This window comes from Pongo abelii, chromosome 3, assembly GCF_028885655.2.
Source record: "Pongo abelii isolate AG06213 chromosome 3, NHGRI_mPonAbe1-v2.0_pri, whole genome shotgun sequence".
In the NCBI taxonomy this organism is placed as follows: Eukaryota; Metazoa; Chordata; class Mammalia; order Primates; family Hominidae; genus Pongo; species Pongo abelii.
Window position 1 is genome coordinate 197,109,906 of NC_071988.2, and position 22,620 is coordinate 197,132,525.

The following is a 22,620-nucleotide window of genomic DNA, read 5'->3' on the forward strand; positions in this document are numbered from 1 at the left end:
CTGGAGCCCTAACCAGGGGTATCTCATGTGACGTTATTTGGAGATAGGTTCTCTATAGATGTAATTAAGTTAAAACGAGGTCATTATGGTGGGCCCTAATCCATTATGACTGATGTCCTTATATAAAGAGGAAATTTGGACACAGAGATAGACAAGCATAAAAGGAAGGTGATAAAAAGAGAGAGTAGATGATGACTGCCTGCAAGCCAAGGCAAGAGGACTGGAGCAGACACTCCCTTCACAGCCCTCAGAGGTAACCAACTCTGCCACTGCCTTGACTTCGGACTTTTAACCTCCGGAAATGTGAGGCAGTAAATTTCTGTTGTTTAAGCCACCCAGTCTGTCATACTTTGTCACAGCAGCTCTAGAAAACTAATAAATTCAGCTCTCTACACCTTCTATTCAAATTCATGACAATCTGTCTGTCTTTTCTAAATCAAATTGCCACTGGAATCAATGAGAGAACAGGCTTGAAGATCTTTATGGAAAGAACAGATAAGGACTCTTTCCTCCTTGGGCTGAAGGAGAGTTTCCAGAGTCTTGGAAGAACCTATCACACAGAGACTCTTAGGTTCTTAGAAGGAAATTTGACATTGGTAAAAATTTCTCCAGTCAGTATGACCTTAGGGACTAGGGAGGAGCTGGACTAGGTCCTCTGCCCCTGAGGTTGAGTATATGCCTGGAGCTCTGGGAACAGGAAGGCTTCATCCTGCTCCTCTGCAGTGGGTGCTGGCAGCCCTTCTGCTCCTGCACCACTAGCTCAGTGTTGTAGAGAGTAGTCTGCCTGCTTGCACTTGTTTACCCCCACCACCAGATCTAAGGGCTAATAAAGAAAATAACAAATAGGGGTTCTAACAGCCAGAGAGAGGATCAGTCAGCACAAACCGATCTCATGACAGCAAAATAGAGTTGCTGCAGGAGACAGAACATACTTGAACAAACAAATAATAAGAACTCTTAAGAAAATTCAAGTGCACCCCAATCACACCTACTTTCTGGAACTAAAATCACATGATTTTCCAACTAAATATTTCAGTAGGTAAACTGAAGGATGCTTTAACATGAACCCATTCAGAGATATAGAAGATCTTACAGAATAAGTGTTTCAAAGCACAGAGGTACAAGTTATAATAAACAAACAAACAACTAGCCATTTGGAAAGTAGATGAAATAAAAATAACCGGCAAAACTTGGACTTACATAAGAAAAAACATGACAGAAGCTTAAGTAAACAAATACAAGAAGAGATATCTTGAAGTGAGACAAAATTATCAGAAGAATGAGTCTTACTAAATTTTAGGCAATTTTAAAGTGAAATAAGCAAAGCTAGCCATACTCTGCTATAATTAAGCTTTTTAAAAAGAAAAAAAGATTATAATATTTCACACAGAGATTCTAACAGAAAAATCTAAACAAACAATTAGAAAAAAAGAACCTAGCCAATTTATCAAAGAAAAAATGTACTCTACAACCAAGGAGGGTTGATAGCAAGAAGACTAGACTCTTTCAACATAAAAAAAACTGCCAACATGATTATCAACAAATTTAAGAAATAAAGCATATGATCATTTATGAATTTTGACAAGCACTGGGTAAAATGTTTAAATTTCCAAATAAAACAGGTATGTTTGTAAAATATTTGAATTTAGTAAATACTGTCAAAAATGCTGCATAGGCTGGACATGGTGGCTCATGCCTATAATCCCAGTGCTTTGAGAGTCCCAGGTGGGAGGATCACTTTAGGTCAGGAGTTGGAGGCCAGCCTGGGCAACAGAGTGGAGACCCTGTCTCTACAAAAAGAAAAAAAAAAAAAGAAAACAATAAAACAACCAAGCATGGTGGTGCATGCCTTTAGTTCCAGCTATTTGCAGGCTGAGGAGGGATAATTACTTGTGCCTAGGACTTTGATGCTGCAGTGAGCCTATGATAGCACAACCACACCCCAGTCTGGGCCACAAAGTGAGACCCTATCTTTCCCCCCACCCCCCAAAAAGGTGTGCAGACTATAATGTTAAAAGTTAAGGCACTAAACCATTTCAATCAAACCAATTATTATTCTACGATGCCTTGGAGATTCAGTGAATGTAGTGAAGTAATGACATATAAAACAAAACTCACATAGCCAATGGATATAAGATAAAATATTTAGGTGTAGATAGAGGGAATGGAAAACCATGTACAAATGGACAAAAATGCATAGAATCCCTCAATGTTATGTCTATTATACTTTTGCATTCTTAGAAAATGATATATGGTGTGTATACATACAAAGAAAAGAAATTGGCAAATTTTTCAATAACTACTAAGATTAGCAAACCTTGTTACCCACTGTTCAGGAGCTATAACTGAAGAAACATTTTTAGACAAATGTTCTTATTTGGTATTAACAGATTGTTTTACTTACATTCTTCAAATTATGTAAGAAATGTGGAAGCCAGCCATTCAAATTCGATTTGTCACATGCAGTTTTGCCAGAGCTTTTTCTCTAATGATTATTGGTGTTCAAAAGTTTAATATTTACTGTATTATTTACCATAGATAATATTCATGATAGGAATCCTATGGCTAATAAGCGCAACTTGACTTTGTATTTATTTTATGCATTACTAAAAAAAATTCCATTCACAAATATTGACTCAGCCTCATTCTATGTAGTGTTAAAGAAAATAAATGAGAGTTTAATTTTTTTTTAAAAAAATATTATTTCCTGGCTTGTATCCTTTACATTTTTGAGGTTAAAAAATATGTTACACAGCTCATTCCTTTTTTTCAAAACATTTGAATTGTACTCAGAATATTATGCTTTTTGCCTTTATAACATGAATTTAAAACATACAGATAATTTTATTTGAATAGGTTACAAAATGCCTACCTTAAAATTATATATATTTTGTATTTCTTTTTTTAATTGATTTTTTCTGTCACTGTATTATTTATGACTTATTTTGACATTGTATTTTTTAAAATTAAATTAAATTTTTTTTTTAACTTCCAGGTTACATGTGGAGGATGTGCAGGTTTGTTGCACAGGTAAACATGTGCCATGGTGGTGTGCTGCACCTGTCAACCGTCACCTAGATATTAAGCCCAGTATGCATTAGCTCTTTTACCCAATGCTCTCCCCTATTGCCCTTCCCTGACAGGCCCCAGTGTGTTTTGTTCCCCTCTCTGTGTCCATGTATTCTCATTGTTCAGTGCCCACTTATAAATGAGAACATGCAGTGTTTGGTGTTCTGTTCCTGCATCAGTTTGCTGGGGATAATGACTTCCAGCTAATCCATGTCTCCGCAAAGGACATGATGTCATTCCTTTTCATGGCTGCATAGTATTCCATGGTGTATATATACCACATTTTCTTTATCCAGTCTATCATTGATGAGCATTTGGGTTGATTCCATGTCTTTGCTATTGTGAATAATGCTGCAGTCGTTGCATATTTTTAATGTTTTTCCTTTTAGGTAAACATTTGATACATTTTCATTGCAAAAATTTTCTCCCCTCAGATTATTACAATGATTTTCCTGCTAATTATTTATCCTTTCTTTCTTTATTATAACATAATTTTCCTATATACTACTTTAAGAACATTTACAAGTGTATTAGTTGAAAAGTACTGTAATATCAGAAGAATTGTGATAATTTATATTACAGATCTTCAAATGATACCCAAACTCTGAAGTGTTTTGTTTTATAGATGATACATTACCTGTTGGGGGGATAATGTTTCATTAAACTTATGCCTAATTTTGTGTTTATACTTGTCTGAAACTATACACTGAATTCTTTTTTGTAAGTACAATAGTTTGGTTGTAGCTGGGAGTTGCTTTTTACTTGAAGTCTGGAATTGTTATACTCTCAATAACTGTCACAAATTTTTCACTTTGTAAAAGAAAGTTTTAACTTCTCAACTGAGAAACTTTATTTTAACACCTCCATTTATTAACACCCTTAACAAATTTAGGCAGCCCTTTTCTATACTGTGTGATTATTTCAATTACAGAGTTTGTCTAAGTATTGAAATTTTTATTTACATTCTTGTTTCTTCATTAGACTGAGAACACATTTTTTTAAGGGCAATGTCTTGTTTTAGTTTACATCACAATCTTAAAACTTACTGAAGTGCCTGACACAGATATAGGATAAAATTAATATTTAGAGTCAATGAATAAATAAAATGTATATTTCCATTAACAATTGATGTGGCGTCTTTTTTGGTAAGTTGGAATTTCTCTCCAGTGTGATCGATTAGCCTTCATGTAATAGTTAACAGAACTGATAAATGGCCAACATAACAATTCAGCCTGTTTTCCTAGTGAAGAATATTTTTCATATTAAACAGATACCATTGAAACAGATGTTCCTGCATTAGGTTCTCAAAACAAATGAAGCATGGCTTTGATTCCACACATACAAAAACAAGTGATTCACAATGGCAGTTTCACATTTGTGGTCGCAATGATTAGTGTTCTACTTGTTACAAAGGATTTGATTAGTCATTTTCTAGACATTTTGAAATTTTAATTATCTGGAATATTTAATATGCATTTTCTTTTTTTATGCCCTGTAAATGTTTTAAGAGGATGAATTTTTAAAACCTTGTAGAACTTTTGTGTTTTAGAAATATGGTTTAGTGTGAGAAAGATCTCTATTTGCTGAGATAGCAAAATGTTTAAGAAAACCTCAAGGCCAATAAAAATATTTTTAACATTGGCTTAACTGGCCTGAATTCAACTCCCAGCATTGGCACCTCCTCTCTCATTACCTTGCCCAAAGTCATTCTAGCTAAGCTTTAGTTTGTTATCTATAAAATAAAAGTTGCAATCTGTTTCATATTCATATTTCATTTCATACGCTTTTCTTTGCTCTCAATTCCTTCCAAAATGTTTGATTTTTTTAGAATTCCTTTTGAAAGTTCCAATGTTATTTATGGGAACATTTCTTAACTGTAATACCATTTTATTTTTTCCACAGAAAACCCCAACAATTTAAAGGTTAAAGGTAATATTTTTATTTTATTATTAATATAACTTTGAAATAACAGCTTTATTGAGATATAATTTACATTCACACCATAAAATTCACTCTTTGAAAGTATGCAATTCAGTAGTTTTTAAGTATATTCATATAATTATGCAACCATTACCACTCTCTGATTTTAGAACATATAACCACTCCAAAAATAGACCCCACACCATTAACAGTCACTACTCATTTCCCTCTGCCTTTAGTTCTTGGCAACACGACTAATCTACTTTCTCTCCATGGACTGACCTATTCTGAACATTTCATATAAATCAAATCACATATATGTGGGCTTTTGTGACAAGTTTCTTTCACATAGCTTAATGTTTCTCAGATTTGTGGTAATACCCTTATGTTTAGAATTAGTTTTATGTCTAGCAAATATATGCGTTTATGGTTCTATTTTTAATTTAGTAGACTTTATTTTTCTAGAGCAGTTTTAAGTTCACAGCAAAATTGAGTGGAATGTACAGAGGTTTCCCAACTGTATGAAATTATAGAACCCTACTTCCACAAAAGTATAGCCTGTGTCATAATCAACATCCCCTACCACATAAATACCCCAACTCACACAAATCTATAGCCTATGTCATAATCAGCATCCCTTACCACAGTGGTACTTTTTAAATTTTTACAAATGATGAACCTACATTGATAGATCACTGTCACCCAAAGTCTATAGTTTACATTAAGGTTCATTCTTAGGGTTGTACATCCTATAGGTTTAGACAAATGTACAGTGGAATTTATCAACCATTGTAGTACCATACAGAGTAGTTTCACTGCCCTAAAAATCCCTTGTGTTCTGCCTATTCAGCCTTCCCTCCCTCCACCCCTGTTATCCACTGATCTTGTTATATTCTCCACAGGTTTGCCTTTTCCAGATGTCATATAGTTGGAACCGTAAAGCATGTAGCCTTTTCAAATAGGCTTCTTTTACTTAGTAATAAGCATTTAAGTTTCCTCCATTCTTTTTATAATTTCATAGTTCATTTCTTATTAGTGCTGAGCAATGTTCCACTGTTCTGCGTAGAGCACACTCTATCCATTTGCCTACTTTTGCAAATCTTATTTCCAAATATTGGAAATTATGAATAATGCTTCCATAAACGTATTTGTGTAGGTCATTTTGTGGACATACATTTTCCTTTAAGTAAATATGAATGAGCATGGTTGCTAAATCATATGGTAAGAATATATTTTGTTTTTAAAGAAACTGCCTTCTAAAGTGTCTTTCCCATTTCACATTCCCACCAGCAATGAATGAGAGTTTCTGTTGCTCTACATCCTCCCAACTTTGGTGTTGTCAGTGTTCTGGATTTTGGCTTTTCTCATGGGTGTGTAGTGTTACCCCACTGTCATTTTAATTCCCATTTCCCTTAAGACATGTGATGTGGAGCATCTTTTCATATGTTCACTTGCTATCTGTATATCTTTGGTGAGGTGTCCATGAAGACCTTTGGCTCATTTTAAAATTAAGTTGTTTTCTTACTGTTGAGTTTTAAGAGTTCTTTGTATATTTTGGATACCAGTACTTTATCAGATAGGTGTTTTGCAAATAATTTCTCCCAGTTTCTGGCTTGTCTTTTTATTCTCTTTACAATGTCTTTTGCATAGCAGGCTTCTAAAGGTTTTAATAAAGTCCAGCTTATTAATTCTTTCTTTCATATATTGTTCCTTTGGTGTTGTAACTAAAAAGTTACCACCAAACCTGAGATCATTTATATTTTCTTCTAGGCTATCCTGTAGGAGTTTTATAGTTTTATATTTTACATTTAGGTCTGTGATTTATTTTGAGTCAACTTTTGTGAAGGATGTAAGGTCTGTGTCTAGTTTCAACTTTTTTTTTGTATATGGATATCCAATTGTTCCAGCAACATTTGTTGATAGGACTGTATTTTCTACATTTTTATTGCTTTTGCTCCGTTGTCTTAAGTTTACCATATTTGTGGGTTGTGGGCTCTGAATGCTGTTCCATTGATCTATTTATCTGTTTTTTTAATACCTCTCTCTTGATTACTGTAGTTTTACGGTAGTTTTGAATTTGGGTAGTATTAGACATTTGACTTTTATTTCTTCAGTATTGTATTGGCTATTCTGGGTCTTTTGATACTACATATAAACTTTAGAATCATTTTATCAATATACACAAAATAACTTACCAGGATTTTCATTGAGATTATGTTGAATCTATACAGCTGACATCTTGACAATATTGATCTTCCTATTCATGAACATGGAATAGCTCTCCATTTATTTAGTTCTTTCTTTCATCAGCATTTTGTGATTTCCTTCATATAAATCTTATATAAGTATTTTAGATTTCTACCTAAGTATTTCATTTTTGGGTGATGCTAATATAAATTGTATTGTGTTTTTAATTTCAAACTCCAATTGTTCATTATTGGTACATAGGAAAGTGATGAATTTTTGTATATCAACCTTGCGTACTACAATCTTGCTATAACCCTACTAGCTCCAGGACCTTCTTCATTGATTATTTTGGATTTTCTACATGGACAATCATGTCATCTACAAACAAAGATAGTTTTTTTATTTTTTATCTTCCTAATCTATATACCTATTATTTCCTTTTTCTGTCTTATTCAATTAGCTATGACATCCAGTATGATGTTGAAAAACAGTGGTTAAGAGAATGTCTTTGACTTGTGTTTTAATGGGAAAGCTTAAAGTTTCCCATTGTTGAGTATCATGTTAGCTGTAGGCTATTTATAGATATTCCTTATTAAGTTGAGGAAGTTTTCCTCTAGTTCTAGTTTACTGACAGTTTGTATAATAAGTGGGGATTAGATTTCATCAAATGCTTTTTCTGCAATGATTAATATGATCTTGGAAAATTTCTTTTTTAGTCTGTTGACGTGAAGGATTTATATTAATTGATTTTTAAATGTTGAACCACCCTTACATAACTGGGATGAATCCATTTGGGTCATTGTATACAATTCTTTTATATATTGTTTGATTTGATTTGCTAATATTTTTAAAGATTTTATAATCTATGTTCATGAGTGATATTGGTCAGTAGTTTTCTTATAATGCCTGGGGCTTGATATCAGTATAATGCTGGCCTCTTATGAGTGAGGAAGTATTCTATTTGATTATATCTTCTGACAGAGTTTCTAGATAATTGATATTATTTCTTCCTTAAACGTTTGGTAGAATATACCAGTGAACCCATCTGGGCCTGATACTTTCAGTTATCCAGTTATCAATATTGATTCAGTTTTTAATAGTTATGGGCCTATTCAGATTGTCTATTTCTTCTTGTATGAGTTTTGGAAGATGTGTCTTTAAATAATTGATATATCTCATCTAGGTCATCAAATATGTGTGCATAGAGTTGTTTATAATGTTTTATTTTATCCTTTTAGTGACTATGGATCTGTAGTAATACCTCTTCTTTCATTTTTGATATTAATATTTTGTGTTCTCTCTCTTTTTTTCTTAGCTGATCTAGAAAATTATAGATTTTATTGATCTTTTTAAAGAACCAGCCTTTGGTTTCATTGATTTTCTTTAGTGAGTTTCTATGTTCAATTTCATTGATTTCTGCTCTAATTTTTATTTCTTTTCTCCTGCTTACTTTGGATTTATTTGCTTTTCTTTTCCTAGTTTCAGGAGGTAAAATTTTAGATTGTTGATTTTAGATGTTCCTTCTGTTCTAATATAAGCATTCAATGCCATAAATTTCCCTTTGAGAACTGCTTTTTCTGCATCCACGAATTTTGATAAGTTGTTTTTTCATTTTTATTTACTTTGAAATACTTTTAAATTTCTCCTAAGATTTCTTTTTTTGGCCCATGTGTTATTTACAAGTGTGTTTTTTAATCTCCAAGTAATTTGGGGTTTTAAAACTACCTTTTTAAAATTGATTTCTAGTTAAACTCCATTCTGGTCTAATAGCAGCCACTGTATAATTTCTATTCTTTTAAATTTGATAAGTGTGTTTTATGGCTCAGAATGTGGTCTATCTTTGTGAAGCTTCCACACAATCTTGAGAAGAATGCTATTGTTGAAAGAATTAGTCTATAGATGTTCGTTATATCCAGTTGATGATACCACGGGTGTGTTCAGTTATGCCTTAATGAATTCTAGCTGCTGGAACTTTCCATTTGTGAGAGAGGGGAGCTGAAGTCTTTAACTGTAATAGTGGATTCATCTATTTTTTCTTGCAGTTATACCAGTTTTAGCCTCATATATTTTCATGCCCTATTGTTAGGCTCATATATATTAATGATTGTTATGTCTTCTTGGAGAATTGACCTCATTATCATTGTGCAGTGCCCCTTGTTATCCTTGATAATTTCCTTGCTCTGAAATCTGCTCTGTCTGAAATTAATCTCACTACTCCCACTTTCTTTTGATTAGTGTTAGCATGGTACAGTAATCCCCCCTTATCCACAAGGGATATGTTCCAAGACTCCCAGTGGACACCTGAAACAGTGGATAGCATCAAACCTTACATATGTTATGTTTCTTCCTATGCATACATATCTATGATAAAGTTTAGTTTATAAATTGGACACAGTAAGAGATTACCAACAATACCTAATAATAAAATATAACAATTATGACAATATACTGTAATAAAAGTTATATGAATGTGATTTCTCTGCCTCTCTAAAAATATTTTATTGTACAGTATTCACCCTTCTTGTGATGATGTGAAATGATACAATGCCTACGTGATAAGACAAAGTGACATGAATCACATAAGCCTTGTGATGTAGCAGTAGGCTAATGATGACCTTTTGTATTCTTAAATCTGTGTAACCATCTTTTAACTTTCCATTAATGACTTGGTGTCACTCATATCAGGAGATTTCTTGATAGAGTCTTTGCATAGGTTCAACACTTTTTGGCACAACACATTGCTATAATTGAACATGTTTTCAGTTCATGTCTTCCATCCATGAATTATGTGCTTTTTCTACTTAACTAAGTACTTATCATACAATGTGGCTAGAGCTTTTGCAGTTTAAGGTGTGACAGAAAACTACCATAAATTTATTTTGCTTCTTCATAAGTTTATGGATAGAATATTCATTCTTACTGTAGATCTTAACAACATCAATATATGCTTTTTTTCCCCTTCTTTATTAAGTTGAGGACTTTTACCTCTTCACCTAAAAGAATCACTTTATGTCCTTTCTTTGGCATGTTTGAATTTTCAGCATCACTATTATTGCATTTTGGAACCATTATTATGTAAAATACAAATTAACCTGAACACAAGCACTGAGATATCATGACAGTCAATCTGATAACTGAGACGGTTACTAAGCAACTAATGGGCAAATAGCATATACAGTGTGGGTATGCTGGACAAAAGGATTATTTCACATCCCACACAAGATAATGCAGGATTGATGGTGTGAGAGTTTATCATGCTACCAAGAATGATGCACAATTTAAAATTTATGAATTGTTTACTTCTGGAACTTTCTATTTAATATTTTCAGACTGTTTGTGGCTGCTGTTAATGAAAACCACAGAACTAAAAACAAAAACAAAAGCAAACACAAAGGTAAGGGGGGCCTACTGTATATCTTTCCTCATCCATTTACTTGTAATCTATATGTGTCCTTATATTTAACTTGGGATTTTTGTAGACAACATATAATGGGGTATTTTAAAAAATCTGTTGCTTAATTGGTGCATTTAAATCATTGATTCAAAGTGATTAGTGATATAGTTGGGTTAATACCTAACGTATTTGTTAGTTTCTGTTTGTTCACCTTGTTCTTTATTCCTATTTTTGTCTTACACTATTTTTCTGTCTTTTGCGGTTTTAATTGAGCATTTTATATGATTTCATTTGCTCTCCACTCTTAGAGACTTTTTAATGTTTGCACAGAGTTTACAATATAAATTTACAACGAATCCAAGTCCACTTTCAAAAACACTATGCCACTTCATGTGTGAGTATCTTATAATAACAAAATAATTCATATTTGTCTCTCCCATCCTTATTGTCATTCATTTCATTCATGCATAAGCATAGATAAGTCTATGTATGTACGTAAGCATACATAATTGAATATATTATTGCTATTGTTAACAAACATCTATCAGATCAATTAAGAATAAGGAAAATACAAGTTTTTATTTTACTTTCACTTATTTCTTAAGTAATCCTTTCCTTTCTTTATGTAGATGTGAGTTTCTGCACTATATCATTTTGTTTTTCTTTAAAGAACTTCTTTTAAAATTTCTTGCAAGTCAGGTCTACTGGCAACAAATTTATTAAATTTTTATTTACCTAAAAAAATATTTTCCTTTACATTTGAAGAGTAATTTCTCAGGGTACAGAACTCTAGGTTTTTTTGTTTTTGTTTTTTTTCTCTCTCAACACTTTAAATATTTCACTCCACTCTCTTCTTGCTTGCATGGTTTCTGAAGGGAAGTCAGATGTAACTCTTATCTCTGTTCCTCTACAAGTGTGGTAGGAGTTATTAAGAAATTATTTTAGGCAGATAGGGAGGAAAAGAGGTCCTTGGAAGGTTTTTTGCAGCTCCAAAAAAACGTTTCTTGTATAGCATGAAAGCCCTGGCTCTTAAACCTGGGCTGGCAACCTTTAATATGCAAGTGCCAGCCTTTAGAAACTGGTTCCACCCAACATGGCAATTCCCACTGTTGTCCTCTTGCCCTTGCCCCGACAGGTGCCTGACAGCATGGCCACCCCCATATGTCCCCATGTGTGTAGAACATCATGGCACCCTGCATTTGCATATTAAAGAGCTGGGGTGGGAGGGCCAGTTTTCTCGCCGGCTAAGTGAATAACATGCCTGGTCAAACCAATTCCCTGAGCCGTGTGCAAATCAAACACCGCCTCCTCCAGCCATAGCATAAAACTGGCTGGTATCCTCCAAATGTGGGGTCTCCTCTTTCAGCTTTGGAGCCCCCCTCCCTCTGTCTCTGTACGTGTAAGGACTAAACTCTGTGTAAGGACTGTGTAAGAACTAAACTCTGACCTTTTTCCTGCTTCCTGCCCACATTCTTATCTAAGGGGCCTGGCAAGTCATGCCTTATACACCATAAAATCTCTTTAGATGGGTTTTTATTAACCCTATATGAGTTGCTTACTTTCCAACCTGACTATGGTATAGCACCACATGACATATAGCAGACTGAAGGAAATAAAAATATTTTACCCCTAAATATACTTCTTTGACATATTTTGAAATGGCTGTCACAAGCCAGCAGACTGAAGTAGGAGAAATTTGTATCTGTAGAGAATGGAGATTAATGCAGCCACATCTCCCCTTTCTATCCCTGTCCTGGATCTAGGAGAAATTGAGAGTCTGACACCTTTGAAAGTGAGAAGACACACATTTACCATCTATTCCCTCTGACAGTTTCCACCTTTGAGGGTCTATCTACACAATAAGAAGCCTGGTCTCCACAATCCCATTAATCTTAACTCAGTTATTCTTTTGTACTGGCTTTAAGTCTTTAGATAGTTTCTTAATTCTCTCAACCAATTGTCAACTAAAGAATCCCTAAAACTCACCTATGACTTGTAAGCCCTCATTTTGGGATGTCCCACATTTTCAGGACAAACCCAGGTATACCTTCTGCATATCGATTTATGATTTTACCTGCAATGTCTGTCTCCCTGAAATGTATAAAACCAATGTGTAACCCAATCACCTTGGGTACACATTCTCTCAGGACTTGTTGAGATTGTGTAACCTGGGCTACCGTTACTCATATTAGCTCAGATTAACATCTATTCATATATTTTGGCAGATTTTTTTTTTCTCCATCATCATGTGGTTTGGTGTCTGACTTGATTTGGGGAAAATCTTGGTTATTATTATTTCAAGTGTTCTTCTGTTCCTTTATCTCTTCTCCTTCTGATAGTGCCCTTACACATACATTACAGCTTTTGTAGTTTCTCACAGTTCTTAAATATTGTGTTTTGACTTTTTAGTTTTCATTGTCTTTTCTCTTTGCTTTTAAATTTCAGTGATTTCTATTGGGATGGACTCAATCTCAGAGATTCTTTTCTCAGCTGTGTCAAGTCTACCAAGAGGCCCATCAAAGGTACTCTTCATTTTTTTTATAGTTTTTTGATCTCTAGCATTTGGAGGGAAGTCTTTCTTATAATTTCCACCTCTTTGTTCACATTGACAACCTGTTCTTACATGTTGTCTACTTTATGCACTAGAGCCCTTAGTATATTAATCACAGTTATTTTAAATTCCCCATCTGTTACTTCCAACACCCTGCCATCACTGAGTCTGATTTTAATGCATTTTCTGTCTCTTCACACTGTGTTTTACCTATTTGTGTGTCTTGTCATTTTCTTCTTGACAGGTGGACATTATGTACTGGATAAAATGAACTAATGTAAATAGGCTTTTAGTAATGAGCTGGTACAGTGTTGGGGAAGGGGAAATGTTCTATAGTCCTATGATTAGGTCTCAGTCTTTTAGTGAGCTTGTGTTCTGGACTGTGAACTTCTCAAGTGCTTCTCAGTTTTCTCCACTTAGATGTGACAGGATGACTAGAGGGATCTGAAATTGGGTATTTCTTTTCCTCCATAGGGGATGCTAGAGCCAGCTGTGGTTGGATATTTCACTTCCCCCCGGTCTGTTAGGCTCTGATAAAACCAACAGGTTAGGCTTTGGTTAAATAATCTCCCCTGAGGGCAGACCTTGTTAAGAATAAATGAACTCTCTGGCACATTCAAATGTGTTATTTTCCTCTGACCCTGACAAAACATGATGGGATTTTTTATCTGTTATTTATTGTGAGGGGCTGGAGAGGTAACATGCATGCAAGTGTGTTGGGGGGGGTGGGGGTTGCACCATAACTGGGTTCCCCTGTTTTTAACTCTCAAGAATTGTCCTCACTGAGCTTCCACTGACTCACGGTTGCACTTTTGGTTTTCCTATCCTCGCACTCGTTCCAGTGGTGGTTTAAACTCACAACTCTCTGTTCCAATATGCCCTGACTGCCTGTATTCATCTGTTTGTCTCTCCAATTTGGGGGGCATTGGTTTGTCTGTTATGGTACTAAGAAGAATTTTCAGTTTGTTCAGGATTTTTCTTATTGTTAGGCTGAAGTCATGATTTATAAGCTTGTTACATGCTGGACCAGAAACTGGGAGTTTCTTATGGTTCTCTTTTAAACTATTTTAAAAACTTTAACTGATATTAGATTTTGGGGGTTTTTTGTCATTGTTTGTTTATTTGTTTTGTAGCTTTGGTGAATATTTGGCCTTTTAAATTTCTGCATATTTTGTCTTGTAAAGGGAACTTTGCTAGAGCGTGAAACACATTCATTTTAAAAATTAGGCATGTTTAAAGCATTCCTAGAAGACAATGTGGTAGATGTAGATGATGTACAAATGAATACTAGGGAAAAAATCTTATTCTAAAATAGAGTCAAGTCACACAGGTTAAATGATAAATAAGCTTTATTTCAGTTCCTCAAAATACTTCTCTCTCTCTTCTCTAAAGCATTTATATTTACTCTTGCCTCTAACTGGGATGTTCAACTCTCTGCATGGTTAACTTCTCTAGTCCTCCATGTCTCAGCTTGAATACTTCCCAGAGAAAGCTTCTCCCATCTTGTGTAAAGCAGCACCATACCTGTTACTCTGTCACATCATCTACTTCGTTTAATTACCAGGTCATGATAATCTATTTTATGGATTTACTTATTTATTTTGACTCTTGTCTTGTAAGGTATGCTTCATGAGGTAAGTACCCCCTTTGCCTTTTTTTCTTTATATTTTCATTACTTAGAATGATCACTGGCACAAGATAGATCCTTAAATAATATTTGAATTCAAATAATGAAAGGACTACAAATGAGCTTCAGAGAGGAGAAGTTTCAGGACGCAAAATGGCATTTATAATTGAGATCAGTCTTCTCTTCCTCTTACCCGCTTTCATTCTTTTATCTTAGGATAAAAGAAAAAATGTGAGAGTGAAAAATACAAGGTGGTGGGGAGAGAGAAAACATGTTTTTTATACAATGTGGAATATTGAAAATTTGAGAACACAGACCAGGAAGAACCTTTGCACTGATTGATGGAGTCAGGCTGGAAAATTTGGCACCATTCCTGGCTTAGTCTGTGGGGTCCTTAACATTGACAGTCAACAATAATTGGTGTAGACTTAGCACCAAGGTCAGCCTCAGGGGCAGACATTTGAATCTGTGGCAGCTGCAGATGCAGTTGTGTCTCTAGTGAGTGTTAGTAGCATGGTTGACATTTGGAGGAAGGATATTTACTAAGAAAAAGAAGAAAGAGAAAGTGCTAAAACATAATGCAGTAGCCATGGAGACCAGCAGCTTCATGGAGCACCGGGCATGACACTTCTAGGAACCTCTCAAGATTATCTAGGAAGAGATGAAGGGAGGTTGGCTTTGTTGAAAAATTAATAGGAACATGCAGTGCCAGAGAATTTTTACATTGTGAACTTGTTTTTAATATTTTCTTATTGCCAGATTGCTGAGGACTAGGAAGCAAAGGTTTGCTTCTAAAAATAATTATCTTCTTTATTCACCCCTTTGATAGAGAAATCACAAGACAAAACAAACAAACAAACAAACAAAAAAAACAAGCCAAAAATCCCCCAAGTACATCCAAACATTTTCTGTACTCAAAATGTTACAAACATCTAAAACAAGTAAATGTTTCTTTCTTCTAGCCGTATAATTAAGAAGAAGAATATAGACATTAAGGATAATTAAATTCTTTTCCCAAGTTCCTTGTGTTCAAAGCAAAGTTCTCTGGGTTTTAAGGTAGCAAAAAATCATGAAAATTATTATTCCCACACACTTCCATATATTCTCATATCTTAATTATGATATATGAGTTTTTTACCAATATAAACCACACTTGACTTGAGTGTTTTAATTATTTTTTGCTGAATAAAGGGAAATTTATGACAATTCAGACTCACTCTTGGCTGAATGAATGTTGGTAGTGTCCTTGCAGTCTCTTCTTTTAGACAAAGGACTGGTGGTGGTCACTTATGTTCTCTACACCACTTTCCCATACTTGTGAGAGAAAGGTCCCAGCCTGGTCAAAGTCTTACAAAAATAAGTGCTGAGAATGTCTGTCTTGGCCATTGATCTGTTTGCTGTTCCATACTTTTGTAAACCCCTGTGATGATGTATTAGTCCATTTTCACACCGCTATAAAGAACTGCCCAAGACTGGGTAATTTATAAAGGAAAGAGGTTTAATTGACTCACAGTTCAGCATCACTGGGGAGGCCTCAGGAAACTTACAATCATGGCAGAAGGCAAAGGGGAAGCAAGGACCTTCTTCACAGGGTGGCAGAAGAGAATGGAGCCAGCAGACGAAATGCCAGGCACTTACAGAAACATCAGATCTCGTGAGAACTCATGATCACAAGAATAGCACAGCGGAAACCATCCCCATGATTCAATTATCTCCACCTGGTGTGTCCTTTGAAAGGTGGGGATTAAGGGAATTATGGGGATTACAATTCAAGATGAGATTTTGGGTGGGGATACAGCCAAACCATATCAGGTGACTAATAATATGAGGAATTTTCCTATGTCTTTCTCTAACTTGTAGCATATAGAAGATATTCCACCTCACAATGACTTCAATGGTAGTATGCTCTACTACTTTTTTCTACAGATAACTACTTCAACAGTACTAGAAATTTATGTACTACCTTTAATGCTTAGGGTCCCATGACACACAGCATAAATTTTTCATCCAAGTCTTTTACTTGTACCTAAGTTGTATTAAAGTGGGATTTTTTCCTTAGAGCATTCAGAGACTGACAAAACCTTGAAATAATTTCAAGTAAAATTATATTTATGTTTATAGATGTACATTAAAAATCAGATTCATTGTTGAATCTTGACATTTATTCAAGAGGACATTCACTTTAGAAATAGCTCAAGGGCATTTCTGAAATTAGATATCAAGTTTGAAGGTCAATAAAAAGATGTTGCTTTACTTTTTAGCCATTTTCTTTGCCTCGGTGTTGCTCTAGGCATGTGTGTGTGTGTGTGTGTATGTGTGTGAGCATATTTGAGTTGTTATTTAGATTCTCTCCAATTTATGATATATTTTATATTCTTGTAAAACTGCCTACAGGAATAGGTTCTACTATATCTAAGAAATAAGAATGACTTTTTTAAACTTAGAAAGAATGATACATGAACTAATATTTCTTATTCAAAAATATCTCATAGATTATACAAATAGCAGATATTTAAGCACTTATTATCTTTCCTTTCAGCTATACTCATATTATGGAATCTTTAAGTTGCTTTAACTTTTTCTCATACTATTTGGTATAAAATTTTCCTATATAAATGTTTTCAGATTTTAGATCAAATATAGTAGCATAATATTACAATATGAGGACATCACATAAAAGTCGCAGAAATAAGTGAATTAGTATTTATATGCATAGCAATTTTTTTAGTATAATACACATAGTCACAATTGAAGTATAAATAAATGATCATATGCTGTTTAAGTCATAGGTTGTTTTAGCTTGAGGACTGCCATATATTGCCATCTACAGTAACAGCTACTTCTTTAACAAACTGAAAGACTGCTATATGTTTCCCCCTCAATTAACTGAGTGATGAGTCTGAACAGATAAAGGAAACAAACTGGCAAACGTGATCTGTATTGCCTGCCCCTGGCGTTAGAAGTTTGGACAGATTATATTTCCATAATAAGAGTACTGTCTGCTTGAGAGTACCTAGATGAAGTGGAGTTTTTAACATACCAAACCCTCAAACCAATTAGAACACTGCATGGCGGCAACCAGAGTCTCCTTCCCTTTAATGAGCCCTTGGTAATAAAAGTCTACCACTGCTATGATCTGTGTTGGAGATAAATTTAGTACCAAAATATTTTCATATAAGCAATGGGCTTTAGTTGTTGTACCTAAACTACATAATAGGTGCCCTTCCTACTTAATAGACTCCCTTCCTGAACCTCTTGATCTTGACTCCCAGTGCTGTCTCTGAAGCAGAAGGCATGGATGATTATTGCCTTATACCAAAGACTCTTGTTCTGTAAGCTCAAAGATCCTCTAATGTAATGCAGTTCACTGTGTGTTCAGGTATCATCTGGCCTCCTTCACATTGCACTGTAAGAAATGTGACTTGGAAAACTGGCACAAACAAAAAAGCTGATACTCCAGCTATTCGAATTGCTGTAGTAATTCATTATTTTTTTGTCTTTGACCTGGGAGTCTGGTGCCTTCTGCAAGCACTCATGAGGTTCTGGTATGTTAGTTGGTAAGTGGTATGAATCTTTAATCCTTCAGAATTCTTGGTGGTTTGGGCTCTGAAATTGGGATGCTGAAAGAGACACAACATTTTGGAAAGAAAGACAAAGGCCTAGTGTTCTTGGATCAGTGATATGAGAAGACTTCCTGGAATCTGACGGTGAATTCTGTCACCTAAGTGTTAGATAGCGGGGAGGAAGTAAGGAACAGCACAATCCTGCCTGTAAATGAAAGTCTGGAGGGTGAGTGGTGAGAAGTAAGATTGAAATAAACTACACAAATGGTGTCTTGGTCATTCTCACTCTTGTTAGGGCAAGCAAAGGAAGCAGCAGTATCAGAAAGAGGGGGCAGCAAACTTCAAGGTCCAATCTGAAAGGCCATGTAGTTGTGGCTACTGAGTCAGAGTTCTGAAGATGAAGCAGTGTTGGCAATGAAGACCTTGCTATCAGTATAAAGCTTGGTGGTGCTGAAAGCATTAGAAGTTCATTTGGTTGTGCCGTGAGTGACTGACAACTGAAACTGAATGTGCCTTGCTTATGAACATGGAACCACTCTCTTCCTCTTTACCTACAGTTCCCTTATTTATCCTCTATTCTAATTTGATATGCTTTAAGGATAAACAAGATTAATAGTAAAGCCCAGATTTCTTTAGTTCCAAGGAGGACCAAAGGTCATATACATACTGAACTTTGGAATAAAGAGGTATTCTAACTTTTTGACTGTTGGATCAGGCACACAAGTCACCAATGTAACCACTCCCATGAGGAGAGCAGATGCTTATAAACAGTTAATGTAGTTTGGCTAGGGTTTATAAGGTTCACAGTAGGAGAACAAGGCTAAAGTAACCTTGTATGTGATCCTGTTAGACCAACTCAATGTACTTTTTTGGTTGCTTTTACAATTAAATGTAGCATAAAAATTAATGTGTTATATACTTGCAATTCCCATCCCAATAATGTCAGAATGCATGCTTTCAGGAGTTGGTGTAGAGAAGTCCTTCTACCGTTGGGGGTACTGAAACCCTAATGGCATTGTTAAATCTCAGTGACTGATAATTTTGCTGATTGGAGACCTCTCATGAGTTGAAATGTTTCCCCCCAAAAAAACGTATGTTGAAGCCTGACTGCCACCCCACTTCTAAATGTGACATTATTTGGAAATAGGATCTTTGCAGGTGTGTTCAAGTTAAGATGAAATCATAGAATTAGAGTGGACCTTAATCCGATATCTGGTGTCCTTATAGGAAGAAAGAAATTTGGACACACATAGGGAGATCCCCATGTGAAGACACAGAGACACACAAGGAGAAAGGACTTGTAATAATTGAGGCTGAGATTGGAGTAATATAGTTGCAAGCAAAGGAAAGCCAAGTATTTTTTGGCAATTACTAGAAGGTAGGAAGAGGCAAGGAAGAATCCTTCCCTAAGTCTTCAGAGGGAACATGGCCCTGATAACACTTTGATTTCAGACTTTGACTATCCAGAGCTGTGAGGACACAAATTGCTGTTGTTGCAAGCCTCTCAGTTTCTGGTACTTTGTTATGGAAATCCTAGAGAACTAATACAGAATTCTTGGTGGTTTTGGCTATTAAATTGGGACAGAGCCTCTGATTTTCACATAGAGTTGCCACTTGGAGTTTTGTATTCATGACTTCTCCGACATGACTCTCAGGAAAAGCAGCTATTAGCTTGCAACTGGGCTCTTGTCGAAACCAGACACCTCATTTATGGAGTCATTGTGACTACAACCTGATATTTCCATTTTAGGGTAGTTCAACTCGGACTCAATGACTAACAGTGTGAGAAGGACCTAACAAGTCTCACTTGTTAAATATAAATGGTATATTCAAGAATGCAGCCAGCCTTGTCCCATTGGAATCTTTGTTTAGATGAAAAAATGGCAGCTGTTCTTTTGGGGGAAGCATTCCGCTGCTTAAAGCAAAACTGCTGGCTCAATGGGGCCTACAATGCACAGAGGGTTTTTTCAATGCCTGGTCCTGGATCACTAAGGGTATTCACTGGGATTCTGTGGCTGTTCAAGCTCTGCACTAACTATACAGAACCAAAAGCACAGGTGGTCATGCCGCCCAGTAGGCAGAACTAAAGCCTCTTCTCATCTCTCTTTCTGGTCAATACCCTCACTTAGTAGAACATTTTATTTTATGGACTCATGAAAGTTGCAAATAACATAGCTATTTGGAATGCCATTTTAAACATTACAGACTGTCAGATTAAAGACGTCCTTCTTTGGAACTGTGGCCTATGGAAACAAATTGCAGCTGCTGTTCAAACTGCCTGGTTCATTCATGTAGATATTCATGGTAAGGGCCTGTTTTCTGATGATACCAACTGGAATCGACACTTCAATCATAGACAAAGGTATTTGATAGACTTTTCACACTCCCTGCTATTCACAACCATCTAACATTGCTCGACATTGGAATGACCTCTTCAAAAATTGACTTAAAAATATTTCTAACCCTACATCCTTTGTGTCACCCTGATCAATGTACCTTAGAAAGAAAGGCATTCTAGTCAATTAATGTGGCTATCTATCTCCAGAAAGGGGTTTCCTTTCATGTGCTTCCTGGGTAGTTATTGGGAGAAAAGCGATGGGAGCTATGTAGACAGATTTTGAAAATTTGGGATACTGTTGTAATCATTCCCAAGTATGATGTTTCTTTCTTTCCTCTAGCAACAACTCCAGTCTGTTCTTGATGGTATACCCTATTAGTGGCAGTCCACTGAAAGCAGGACCTAGCTGATTCAAAATTAATTCTGATTTAGACACTTGAATTCTCTTATTAGATATGCATGGTCATATATTGAAATGACCACTTGGTTGAGTTCACTGCTTGTTAAGTCCCACGGTAGTGGCCCACGTGAGCCAAATTGGGTCCTGTAGAAGGTTTATTGTAAGTTTTATAAAAATTCCTTTGTCTCTCTTAGACTTGAGCTTTCCAGATCAAAGATCTGAATGTAAGTAGGGAATGATTTGAAAAAAACAAATGCAGTGATAGCTACTGGAAGAGACTTTAAGGTTGTAGCAGACAGACCATAGAGTGGTCCCTGGGGACCCCCACTTGTTTATTATATAATGCTAGAAAGCCTGGAGAAATTGTCTCCTAATGTTTGTGGGAAGCAGAACTTCTAATGATAGACTTATTTATTTGGCTAAAGAGATTTCCAAACAAAGTGTTGAAGGTACCATCTGGTTTCTTCCTCCTGCTTATAGTAAAATGTGTGTGTGTGTGAGAGAGAGAGAGACACTTGAGGAGAAAACTATGAAGCAAAAAGGAACGAGGAACCAGGACTTGATGAATTTGAAAATTCTTATCATATTAAAATGGCAAAAGATGGGGGAGGAGCCAAGATGGCCGAATAGGAACAGCTCCGGTCTACAGCTCCCAGCGCGAGCGACGCAGAAGACGGGTGATTTCTGCATTTCCATCTGAGGTACCGTGTTCATCTCACTAGGGAGTGCCAGACAGTGGGCGCAGGTCAGTGGGTGAGTTCACCGTGTGCCAGCCGAAGCAGGGGCGAGGCATTGCCTCACTCGGGAAGCGCAAGGGGTCAGGGAGTTCCCTTTCCAGGGGTGACAGACAGCACCTGGAAAATCGGGTCACTCCCCCACGAATACTGTGCTTTTCCGACGGGCTTAGGAAACGGTGCCCCAGGAGAGTATAGCCTGCACCTGGCTCAGAGGGTCCTATGCCCACGGAGTCTCGCTGATTGCTAGCACAGCAGTCTGAGATCAAACAGCAAGTCGGCAGCGAGGCTGGGGGAGGGGTGCCCGCCATTGCCCAGGCTCGCTTAGGTAAACAAAGCAGCCTGGAAGCTTGAACTGGGTGGAGCCCACCACAGCTCAAGGAGGCCTCCCTGCCTCTGTAGGCTCCACCTCTGGGGGCAGGGCACAGACAAACAAAAAGACAGCAGTAACCTCTGCAGACTTAAATGTCCCTGTGTGACAGCTTTGAGGAGAGCAGTGGTTCTCCCAGCACGCAGCTGGAGATCTGAGAACGGGCTGACTGCCTCCTCAAGTGGGTCCCTGACCCCTGACCCCCGAGCAGCCTAACTGGGAGGCACCCCCAAGCAGGGGCAGACTGACACCTCACACGGCCGGCCAGGTACTCCAACAGACCTGCAGCTGAGGGTCCTGTCTGTTAGAAGGAAAACTAACAGAAAGGACATCCACACCAAAAACCCATCTGTACATCACCATCATCAAAGACCAAAAGTAGATAAAACCACAAAGATGGGGAAAAAACAGAGCAGAAAAACTGGAAACTCTAAAAAGCAGAGTACCTCTCCTCCTCCAAAGGAACG

The 22,620-nt window shown here is 36.3% G+C and overlaps 1 long non-coding RNA gene across 2 annotated transcripts in view; it reads left to right on the forward strand.

Moving 5' to 3' along the window:
• The window catches only part of LOC134761315 (uncharacterized), a 43,143-nt gene that overhangs the window by 13,682 nt on the left and 6,841 nt on the right, over positions 1 to 22,620 (forward strand). The window contains exons 3-7 of one of the 2 annotated variants that reach the window (XR_010139816.1): positions 4,972 to 4,998; positions 10,506 to 10,570; positions 13,016 to 13,092; positions 20,517 to 20,673; positions 21,530 to 21,750. This is a non-coding gene — a long non-coding RNA (uncharacterized LOC134761315). The remainder of the gene's footprint in view (positions 1 to 4,971; positions 4,999 to 10,505; positions 10,571 to 13,015; positions 13,093 to 20,516; positions 20,674 to 21,529; positions 21,751 to 22,620) is intronic. The other variant, XR_010139817.1, reaches the window with a different exon arrangement.